Source organism: Varanus komodoensis, unplaced genomic scaffold, assembly GCF_004798865.1.
Source record: "Varanus komodoensis strain SLA01 unplaced genomic scaffold, ASM479886v1 scaffold39, whole genome shotgun sequence".
Taxonomy (NCBI): domain Eukaryota; kingdom Metazoa; phylum Chordata; class Lepidosauria; order Squamata; family Varanidae; genus Varanus; species Varanus komodoensis.
The window spans coordinates 6,588,331-6,600,272 of record NW_025335922.1 but is presented as its reverse complement, the minus strand read 5'-3'; the positions used below and the strand labels follow the sequence as shown (position 1 = coordinate 6,600,272).

Sequence of the window (11,942 nt, the reverse complement as noted above, 5' to 3'; positions counted from 1 at the left end):
TATTTATTTATTTATTTATTTATTTATTTATTTTTCGATTTATATCCTGCCTTTTTCCTACAAAGGGCTCAAGGCAGCTTATATCATTCTCCTTCTCCAACTTATCCCCACAACAACAACCCTGTGAGGTAGGTTGGGCTGAGAGTCTATGACTGGCCCAAAGTCACCCAGTTGGCTCCATGGCTGAGTGGGGACTAGAACCCAGATCATCTGAGTCCCAGTCCCATGCTCTTAACCACTACACCACACTGGCTCTCATTTACCTCCTATCTGATGTTGATTTTCTGAGCTTGGAGAAGCAGCCTGCACCATTCTTTCCAAACTGTCTGGAAGGAGCAGAAAAGGAAGATCAGAGCATGGATTACCAACTCTGAGGTCTGAGCATCATTTCCCTAGGAATCCTAGAAATCCTATGCTGCTCTCCACCAGACTGATATCAATGGACCATAGGATAGTTCTCTAAAAGGAATACATCTTCATACAACATAAAATGCAACCAATTTATGAAATCCACTAGTGGTGATGGTAGCTTAGATAACTTTAAAAGGTGACAAGTCACATATACAGTATCTTCTGTCTGTGGTTATTAGTCATTGTCAAGAAGGAAGCGTTCATTCAGTTTCTACATTAAATGTGAATATGTCTAATTTTGCACTGCTGAGCTACCATGCAAATTGAAATTAAGTTATCCTTCAAAATTTGCACTTATCCAAGGTTTACAATGATGTTCACCAGTTCAAAATGCATCTATTGGGGAATATAGCATCAAAATGCATCACATTAAGAAAATTGCTTACAGAAATGTGCTTGTTAGGCAAGAGTCCATACAGGAATGCGTATATGGAAGACATGCACAAAAATGACGTGGTGACTGATACTTTGTACTTTAACTTCCACCAGTCCCAGTTAGTATGGCCAACAGATAAGAAAGCTGCTGATTGTAGTCCAAAAGATGTTGTCACATTAGGGGACACTGGACTACAGATCCTGGATACCAGTTGCTGGAGAGAAACGGCAGGAGAGGCTATGGGCTCCCCCTGGCCTTCCTTCTTTGGCCCCACCCCACTTTGGGAACCAGGAAGCTGGACGCATCACTCTAGGTGGCGTACGCAGTGCTGCTTCTTACAAGCAAGCTGCACAACACACATAGTAATGTGGAAAGATGGCTGGTGTGGCGAAAGAGCCAGACTAGCTAAGTGGCTCAAGAAAAATGGTAGACAAGTAACACAGACAGTAAGCCAACTGCTTATTGGAAAGATCTGTAGGTAATGCTTCCCTTTACTCAGGAGGCCCATTCAAAGTGGGCTTTCCTTGGGAATAAGTGGGTCTAAGCACTGCAGCTTGCAGTTGAGGGAATCTATTAAACTGGGGGTGTGGGACTACAGTGCCTGGGGCCAAATTCGGCCCACCTGAGATTCCAGTCTTGGGTTCCCTAGATAGCCATACTACTTTCCTTGGCTCTGGCCTTTTCCTTCAGCCACCAAGCATTGGGTGCTTTCTTGTCTTTTATGCAGTTTTTCACCACTCTAAAAGGTTTAAATGCCCTCTTAAGGCTTAATTCCTGGAAGTACAAGTGTTAACCTAAAATATGCTGGTAGTTTGGGTATTTTTGCCCCCTTTTTACTTTTAGCCCGATCGCTGTTTGCATGCATCCCTGCCCACTACAGCTGGATCTTGGACAGCATTAGACGGAAGGGTCTCAATGTACTTGCGACTCATTGAATCTTATTTGTTTGGATTAAGTTTCACGGGAATTGCATCCAATATAGTGTACCTCAGGAGCAGACAATATGGTGCTTGGGGACACCAGTGTGCCCCCAGACACTTTTTCAGTGCCTGTCAAGATGCTTCCTCTCTCCCTCTGGCCCATTTTTTAGAAAAATTAACGCATTTCCTTGCTGACAGCCGGGATTGCTTTAAAGTCAAATGGGGGCCTTCAGCCACTGCCAGTCTTCATTGCTCCCAAATGCCTCTGGGTCACGGTTGGTACTCCATGGAATTAATAAGAGCATGCAACACATTCCGCTGCCAGTTCATAAGGGTGGGGACACATCTGCATGAGTGAATTGCCTTTTCAGTGTGTATTGTCAAGCAATGGGCATGGAAAAGTCAGCAACATTATCCTGCCATGAGAGCTTAATTTCATCCAAGCTTCACCCAGGGGTTCAGCCTCAGAAGTTACTTTCAAAGGTAGGATTCAGCCCTGGAGAGTGTGAAGTAACAACTGAGCATCACCTGTGGATTGATCCTCAACCCTGCTAGGCTAATTAGCTTTGGTGAGGACCACTCCCAGCTTCAAATTAGGGAGTAGGTCTTGGGCATAATGTCCATAGAGGATCCCCCTTGGAGCTTGGTCATGCTAACTGAAAGTTCTCTAAGGATACCTCTGAGAGACTTGAATTCTCTGTGCAAAGTGAATGGTAGTCCTATTAGGACGGTGAATGCTCAGCTAGACTTGGGGCCCTGGCAAATGTCCACCTGTGCTGTCCTCTTGATCCAGCTCTGATGCTGACTGATGGGGAATGCTTGCCCCTGGTTGAAATATATTAATAAGAAAGTCCATCTATTTGGTTATTCACTGTATCAACTTTTCCCACTTAGCTGGGAAAAGCAACTGCTTGTCCTAGAGACATTTTGGATTCAAATCTGGTAAATTTGTCAGCTTTCATGAATGGTATCTGCTAATCATCAGAATGTAGCCTACAGAGAGGTGAGAAACTTGTGGCCCTCCAGATGGAAATTGTAGGTGAAAACATCTGGAGGGCCACACATGCGCACCCATTGCCTGTGGTTGATTATCAGCCTGTTAGCCTCCTGCCAGCCTTGCATATGTGGAGGAGCCTTCCCTCTGGTTGCTCTAAATATATTGTCATCAGCAGCTATGGAAGGGCATTTTACAGGGTTACCTTGACACTTGAGAGTAGGAGTGGAACCATCTGTTAGCTTTGCTTTCTCCCACATCTCAAGTTCTTTCTATCCCATTTTCAAAGAAATTTGCAAATCTTGATATGCTCTTATTAAAAAGCAAGCAAGGAAACAAACGAAACGAGCCAGGTGAATTCCTCATCCTTCCATACTAGCTAAATTCAACAAGTACAGCTATGGAGCCAATTAGGGTATATCTTCCTCCCATCTAGCTGCAAAGGATAAGGAACCCTTTAGAAACAGAGCAGTGGTGGCCCTGGCATGACTGAATTCAAGTACATAAAGACCTGAGCACAGAAAGGACCTGGCCTGCATGAGCAAATCTGCCTGCTTTGCTTTCTCCTACATTCACTTTTTAAAAAACAATCTCCATTTCTTCCCAGACTGCTTATGAACTGAATGAAGTTCCCTGCTGAAGGATCAGCCCTTCTAGAAGTGTTATGGTTGAGACACTTGCCCATGTTCTCTTATATTATGAGTTTTATAGGGATATAACATCCCAATTTATTTTCTCAGTACTTTACTGGCAGATAGTAATATTAACACTGCGGAGAACACAGCTATGTTTCTTGGTGTGCTTGTTAAAATAAGGTCAGAGCTATTGAAGGGAAGAGGTGATCCAAGCCTAAAGTCATTATACTGCACTTGTTGGCTTCCCACAAACAGCTGGTTAGCCACTGTGTGAACAGGGCGCTGGACGAGATAAGCTTGATCCAGCGTGACTCTTCTTATGCTCTTATATTCTAATGGCGGATTACAAATAGATTTTATTATACTGTTATCATTTGTTAGTATTTGTTGACTAAGACACCGTATATTGTTTTGGTTTCACCCTTATTGTTTCTGATTCATCAGTGTTGCACTTTTTAGGATAAGAACAGTAGAGCAAAATAAATCTTTGGGATGCAAATTGCCATTGAGCATGAGCTGAGTGCGTTTCCTTCTTCACTGGACAACTGCCACTCACCTGAACACCTTTGAGGCTGGAGAACAAGACTAAGAGGGTGCCTGCCTCAGGGTGGCCTGGTTCAGGCCTCCCTTGGCTGGTAGCTAACCCTGCCCTAGTCTGGGATGAGATGGGACAGGGATTAAGCCAAACTACTCATCATGCAGCTAGTCCCAAGTTTCTGAGGGCCAGGCAAGGTGAGCTCCACAGGCTCCCTCCCTCAGTGACCCTCCCCCTCCCTTACCAGCCGTTCTGGTTTCTCCTCCTCATTCTTGCTGCGACTTGCTTGTTGCAAAGGCAGGGGCCAGGGGACAAATGGGAGGAGCGTCTACTACTCCGCCTTCTTTAGCCCTGCCACTGCTGTTCTCTGGCCTGAAGCCAAAGATGGCTGCACAAGCAGGTGGCAGTGGTCAAAAGGAGGAGCGAGTCTGGGGACGTACTGGTGGACCCTGGGCAGGTGCCTACCTGTGCCTGCAACTGACTCTTGCCCCAGGTGTGGTGCGTACTGCAGCTGCCACATTCCCAATATGGCAAACACAGGCTGGAGTCAAAGTCTCCAGATGTTCGCCTCACCTCCTTTATTATGGAGACCCTTCCTGAAAGTGCAGGGAAAAGGCAGCAGCCAGATTAGGCAAAAGCCTTGGCCTTTCCCTATAGCACAGCTGCTCCAATGACTGCAACAGAAAAGTTACCCCGGTTCTCCATATGCACCCCCCTCGCTCAACTATTAAATGCACAGGAGCCCACGCCACACTGTAGATCAGCCTTCCCCAACCTGGAGCCCTCCAGGTGTGTTGGGTCATGACTCAGCGCAAAGGCAATACTGTCTGGATATGATGGGAGTTGCAGTCCAATACACCTGGAGGGCATCAGGTTGGGGAAGGCTGCTACGAGGTTGTTGGTCCTGGCAGCGCACAGGTAAACCCACGCCATCTTGCTGCTGCCGGGTTTCAGAGGGCTTCAATCAACAGATACAGTGTGGTTCAACTGTGAAGCGCAAGGCCAAACGGATTGGGTGTGGTCCAGCTACCAAAGCAGCTCTAAAGCCTTGTATAAATGCTGTTTAAATTGGGATTAGCAGCTGCTTTGTGTTACTGGAGCCGCTCAAAGCAGTTGCAGCACACTGATCTTTCCTGGACATCGGCGACAATTTAATCGCATTCTTCACTGAATGTTGGAAGACCCAGGCGGAAATTGCAAACACAAGCACTACAAGATGTGCAAAACCTCTTCTCCCGCCTCACTGGATACAAGAATGCTTAGGAGTACCTCAACACCTGCTAGGTTTGAAATCAATCAGCTACAAGAGCTGGCCCTGTAGCAAAGGCTCCGCAGTGAACAGTGCCTCTGCGTGGTGCTCCAGCCAGCCTTCTTCCCGGCTACCCCATTCCAGCCTCCTTCCTCACCCAGCAGACACTCAGCAGTACGTGGCCACTGAATACTGGACTGCTTTTGGTGGGTGATTTTGTTACTGCTGTCCGAACAGGTTTTTTCTCCAAACATTTCCTGTAGTTCTGCAAACATTGTGGTTTTCTCAAGCATGCCAGTATCTCTATTGTGCTTTTTAATAGTTGTTGCAACTCAGCCCCTATCTATAGATAAACAGGGCATCTTTCAGCTTTCTGTTCCCTCTGATTCTGTTATATCCTCATGCAACCAAAATCCAGATGGGGCTATAGAGATAGTAAAAGGGTTGATTCTTAATGGCTGGGGTTTGGGGAGGGGGGATTCTGCTTGTTTTGAGAAATGGGGTTAGCTTCAGCAGGATCCCAGGTGTCTTTTGTTCCTGTGGGGAAAATCTAATTCTTCTATTGCTGTAAGGGCAAACTTTTCATCAGCAGTGACTGGCCTGAACTTCACAGAAAGAATCCCACAAAGGGTTTAATGTTTAAAGGATTTAAAGAAATCTCCTTTGCTCTGCACCCTCTTTCAGGTCCTTATTCTATGCAAGCCTTCCTCCAAAAATGCTCATCTCTATGACAGCTGCAGTAATTGCTAGCCAGTATCAAAGCAGAAATCGGCATAGAAGCTGAAATCAACACTTCCATTCATCATAATGACATTGCCACAATGAAAATATCCAACACAAAGGCCAAAGACGTACATCAAGGAGCAATTGGAGAGGAAACTTGTGTTGTTGTTGTTGTTCACAACATGAGTCATTCTCCAACTTTGCCATGTTCAAGAAATAGTCTGCAAAATCAGCAAGCAATCCTGAATGCAAGAACATGATTTAAACAAGAGACTGAAGGGCCCCCTAGGTTTAATGTTCATCTCTGGAGAGTCCCTGCTTTAATCATCTCTCTCTCACAACTCCCATTAAAGCCCAGCACTGTTTACAATGGAGGTAAATCACCTGCTAATTTCATGATCTTGCTTGTAAGGATACTGTTCCAAGAGTTCTATCATAGTTCCAATGGAACGGCATTGCATATCTGTTGAAGAACACTGTGTATTTAACAAGTTGTTCTTGGATCAAATCTGCTCTAACCTCAAACATAAACTTCATTTAACAATGTTATTTTTTGATATTTTGCTGCAGAGCTACACTGCAAGGAAAATACCAGTGCTAGGACATGAGACAGGGTCTCCTTGTCCCCTCACCCTTTGGTGCAAGCCAAGAGTGACACATTGTAATAGCTGAGAACTTTTAACACTTCACCCCCACATTACAAAACAATCAAGGACTTACAGTGATTGGAAAATAATAGCAACAACAATAGTAGTAGTAGTAATAATAATAATAATTAATAATAATGGAGTTGTATGTTCCTTGGCCAAATGGGCCTATAAACTTAGCCTGGAAAATGTAATAGTCCCTTAAAGGATTATTCAGGAACCTGACAGAAATCTTTCATGTATACCTTTATAGTTCTTTTCTGTCAATATGAGATGGTGGGAGTTATAAGAAAATACTTACAATGATTAACAATTTGGCTGCTGGTCTTTTCAACAGGTCAGGGAGTGCCCAATTTATTGTGTGTCCAAATTGAATGGAAAACAGAGGCCTTTAAAAGCATGTCCTGGCAGTGGGTGGAGTTTATTGAAGCATCTGATTACATTTGGACTCCGTACTGTGCAAGGCTGTGACTAAACACCCCAGAATGAATGACCATTTATATTTTGCAGCTGGAATTTCTACGGATCTCTCTCCTTCAGGGGAAGATTCGGTGTCTGCTGTTCTTGGAGAGCAGCAGTCCAAAACAGTGGCTCATAAGGAAGCCAACAGACGGCTTGCTCCATGGCTTTTACACCTTCTTTGCCCTCCTCCGGCTCCTCCTCCTCAAGACGCTTTAAATCAAGCAGTGCGTCTGAATGCTTGAGTGAAAGTTGGGTGAATGCCGATTCGTGACTGTATCAAACTAGGATGCTCGTCGTTGACTGAAAAGGCTTTGTAAAGCCATAGCTGTGGCAATAGGAACACCACGCACACATGCGCGCTTTTGAAAAATCTGCTGAATCACATGATTGCCTATCTTAAGAGGGACCCTTAAGGTCCAAGTATCAACCCATTCTGTGGAAATTTTCATGCTAGTAGCTACACTGTACAAGACAACACTGCAAGTAACTGATATGGAAGTATATACAATGGATACCTTCAAAGGAATGCAAAGGAAGATTTGAGCAAGAAGTCTTTGGACACTAATGTGTTGATTGCTGTTAGCAGTCCACATGGATCTAGCAGAATCAATGCAAGTGGCACACCCCAATATTTTGAGAAGTCCTCATTTTAGTTCTTATCTCTTCCTAAAGATATTTCCCCCCTCCTTTAGCACTTGGGGACTGCAGTTGCTATCTTCACTATACTCACTAGGGCCACGATCCTAAACCCATATCCCTGGGTGTAAGTCCCACTGAACTGAGTGAGACTTACTTTGAAGACACATACACAGGACCGCACTTTAAGTCCTTGAAGGCAGTAAGTCTTAGTTCGCAGTTAACATGCTTAGATATACACATCATTCTTGGGGAATTGGTCTTTTGGTATAAACTAGGATGGCTCAATTTGCTGCAGTGGTAGACCACTGCTGAACTGGTTCGTCACTTGGGATCTCTATTGTACTGGAGAGCTTATATTAAAAGTACTGGATACTTTAGATCTTCCTCTCCAGTAAAATGAGCATTGGATGTTTGCCACCACTTTGCAGTTGTAGTCTTGACCCTTCCATGGCTGTTGACTTCAGCAAGATTTGTATGACACACTGTTTTCTTCTACTGTAAAATTATGTTATAAAAATCCCCTGTCTTAAAATAAAATGGATGCAACCTATTTAGGAAAGGTAGTTTAAAAAATAACTACACTACACTAAACTAAATTGGCATTTCTTGAAGTGGAGACTCTGTCAGCTGCACACAAGTCTGCCTACAAATGGGAACAAAACAAAACAAATCTTGGTTCTTGAAGGATATAATTTTTCTGAGAATGGAAACTTGAGTGAAGGCCAGCTGACAGAAACAGAGGTCAGTGCTTCTACCAAAGCCAAATCTACCTAAAAAGAGTGTATGTTCCCAAAGAGCAATGCATAGTAATAGCAGATTAAAAAATGTTTACTTTTTGTCAAACTTTGCTTGACAAAAGCCTCCTTGCAAAGGACAACTTAAAGTTGGATCAGAAGATATTTCTTCTTTCCCTAATGCACAGTTGCTTAAACTTAACATGAATCTGCATGACCAGAAAGAGCTGTAGATGGTTTCTATTTTAGAAAAGGAAAAACAAGCTTCATTTTGACTGTAACAGGAACGCATAAGGAAAAAAAAGAGAAGAAGCAAATTTCAACATTGCCAGCAAACAGCTGTCACGAAAGCTGCCTTCAATTTTAATTCTGTGCTCAGATTAATTTTAGAAAATTGAACCAGGTACCTGATGGCTAATGCCTATCACAATGTCAGCATTTGCACCTGCAGAGAAATGCAAAACTTCTGGTTCCATGCTCAGCAGCATAAGCTACAGAAATGATGTCAGTGGAAATTTCAGATATGACAGAGCCAGAATTTTTGCAAAAAAAAGTTTCCCCAACCCAAGTTTAATTCTTATGTACCTGCAATAGATTTACCTTCACAGTTACTTCTGTTCAGACACTCCACACAAGCAATCATTCCTCAGCCCTTTTCAGCAGTTCAGTACAGAAATTCCCAGTACAGAAATAATGTCACCGAAAAGTGCCTCACAGACTTCTAGCCAGAATCAGATCACACACAGTAAAATTATTATTACTATTGTTTAAAGAAATCAAATAGGAAGAAAGATTTACCTTCAAGAAATCACAAAAGCAGCACTTAAATAATTGTGTTGAAAGACTGTTGATTTTTCCCATTGCTTCTTAAGTGAAAACTCTGGAAATGAATTGGTTAGCAGAAATAATGAGAGGGGGTGGGGGAGAAAAAAAGAAAAAAGAAATCCAGAGAGGTGAGTTGTTGAGAGCAATTTCACATTTCAATATTGAGGACTTTTTATTCCATTGCGCAGGCTCGATCTGCTCTGATTTTAGCAGTGACAGTGAGATTTAGCAAACAGAAGAGGGATTTAGAGAAAATCCTTGCATTTAGCTACATTACAGACACTGTAGACAGGAAACAGCTGGGGGAACATTTGCGTTCTCTCTCTCTCTTTCTCTCTCTCTCTCCCTCTTCTGGCAAAGTTACTGAATAAGGACTTTTTTGGGCACGGTGACAAATAACATCATACCTTTGCATTTTGAAACTGGAGCACGAAAGCACTTTTTAAAAATCCCCTCCCTCCTTAAAAGAACGCACATTAGTGAAGGGAAGCGGGGAGCAGGGTGGAAACACCATAGTTTAAGAAGTCAAGGAAACTGAGGCTGCAACGGGAAATGAAATGCACATATCACGTTTTAGCCGGCTGCAATAGACACCAGAGAGCAGCTCATGCACCTCTGCCTCAGAGGATCCAGGAACCTGCTGGGCACGGTTGTGCACTGAGCCATCCTCGAAACCTGGCTCTTGCCAGCATTAACCCTGAAGTGACAGTTTGCAATCTGATCCATAGAGCGGGCCTGATGGGGGCTTCTTTATGGTTGTTAAATCACTTTATGCTCTTCCTACTGCAGCACGAGCTGGTACCATTTCTTAAAAAACAAAACAGAGCGCAGGTTTTGTTTTTCTGTTTTGCTATGGCTGAATGCATAGGAATAGAGACAACTAGTCAGATCCTTGGTCCATCCAGCTCAGTGCTGTCAACAGCAACCAGCGGAGGCTGTCCAGATTGCAGGCAGGACTTCTTCCCCAGTGCTTAACTGGAGATGCTGGTGACAGAAGCCAGAACCTTCTGCGTGCAAAGCAGGTGCTCTTCCAGTGAGCCACAGCCCTTCTCCTTCCTTTGCTGTCCCTTATTGCTTCCTGAGAGTTTGCTTCTGCATGTTGCTTATTTTAAAGTAACAATTAATCCGAGGGGTTAAGCATAGGAAAAGGAGAATTAGCTGCAGCTCACTGAAGGAGGAAGTCAGCAGAAGGTTCCTGGCTTCAAGTTCCAGGCTCCAATACTTTGAATGGTAGGAACAGACAAGTGAAGCTCTTTATGACGGCCTTTACCAACCTGGTACTCTCCAGGAATGTTGGTCAATAACTCTTATAGCTGGGAGTGCATTCTGGAAGTTGTAGTCCAACACCTCTGAAGGGTACCCGGTTGGGAAAGTCTGCTTTAATGCATGGAGAGAAAGATTATTACATGGCTACAACTGCAGGACAACCTGTGGCTAAAAGCAGAGAAGTAAGGGCCCTTAAAAACCGGGCTCCTGAGCAGGTAACATGGTGACGTTGCTGTCACACCACACGGAATCTGAAGGAACTTGTGCTTGCCTTTGTCCTCATGCCTCCCCTCCCCACAAATATGCAAACCGACCTGAAGAACACATGTGGGTCAGCCATGCATTCTCTTAGGTTATGATGCTATTTGAATCCAGTAGATGTGTGAGTAGTTTGCAATATGCTCCAAGACAGCTGTTTTTATATATCATGCAGACTTGACTTCGAAGTCTTAATCACTGAGAATTAACAATGTAATTTCACGGGCACAATCTGCGCTTTCATTTTGGAAGCGGATAGACAGATCTATGCTTAGGAAGGGCAATGTGTGTGGAAGATAGCACACGCACTCGCCTTGCCTTACCTCTTTCAGTATGATGAGCATCAGGTTGGGAAAAGTTGGTTTAGAATTGTGGAACTAAATCAGGGGAACCCAGGTTCAAATATCCACAAGCTCAAGGACTAACCTGGGGCGAGTCACTCTCTCTTCCACAAGGTTGTTCTAAGAACCTTAGTTTTTAGAACCTTTCTCTAAAATCAAATGTATGTGGTAGATGGCCAGTGTCAGCATGGCTGGCTTCCTTGAGCAGACACTGAGGCCGTGGCAAGTTCCAACACAATGGTTACCCCAGGCTCCCTGTTCCATTTTGTATAGAAGCTAGATCTGGGAGCAACCACCCTATTTGTCCACCATGTCTCCAATGTGATATTATGGGAAATCAGAACAGCAACCGCTTGGAAAGCTGGTGCCATCCGTGACAAGCACACCAGATCTTGCTCACATACAAAGCATGCTTTGAAGAGGGATCCTTCAGACCTTAAGTCAGTCCTGACAGACTGGGCAGGCAGATGGGGGCTACCTATGTCAGCATACGTATCTTGGAAGAAAGGCACAATAAAAATATGATTGATTAAAAAAAAATTAGTCCAACCTTCTTCAACCTGCTGACATCTATATGTGATGGAGTCTTGTTATGTGCTGTCAAGTTGTCTCTGGCAACCCTACGGATGAAAGTCCTCCAAAATGTCCTATCCATGACAGCTCTGCCCAGCTCTTGCAAACTCAGTGGAGTGGCTTCCTTAATGGAATCTTATGTTTGGTCTTCCTTTTCTTCTTGTACCTTCAGCATTCGCCAGCATTATTGTCTTCCTCAGAGAGTTTTCCCTTCTCATGATGTGTCCAAATTATGTCAGCCTCTGTTTTGTCACATTTGCTTCTCAGGATCAGAATTATTATAGCTGCAAACTTTCTTGATGCTAGAAAGATCCTGCATAGTTAGTGGCTGAATAGGAGGAAAATAAATAACAC

General features: G+C 43.8%; 1 protein-coding gene across 3 annotated transcripts in view; it reads right to left on the bottom strand.

The window, feature by feature from the left end:
* IGF1 (insulin like growth factor 1) overlaps positions 1–6,845 on the bottom strand; it is a 68,569-nt gene extending 61,724 nt beyond the window's left edge. For 2 of the 3 annotated variants that reach the window (XR_006415782.1, XR_006415783.1), the window contains exon 1: positions 6,792–6,843. The gene's annotated coding sequence lies outside the window, so the exon portion shown is untranslated. Of the gene's footprint in view, positions 1–6,791 lie in introns of all 3 variants that reach the window. The other variant, XM_044441162.1, reaches the window with a different exon arrangement.
* Positions 6,846–11,942: the final 5,097 nt, after the last annotated feature.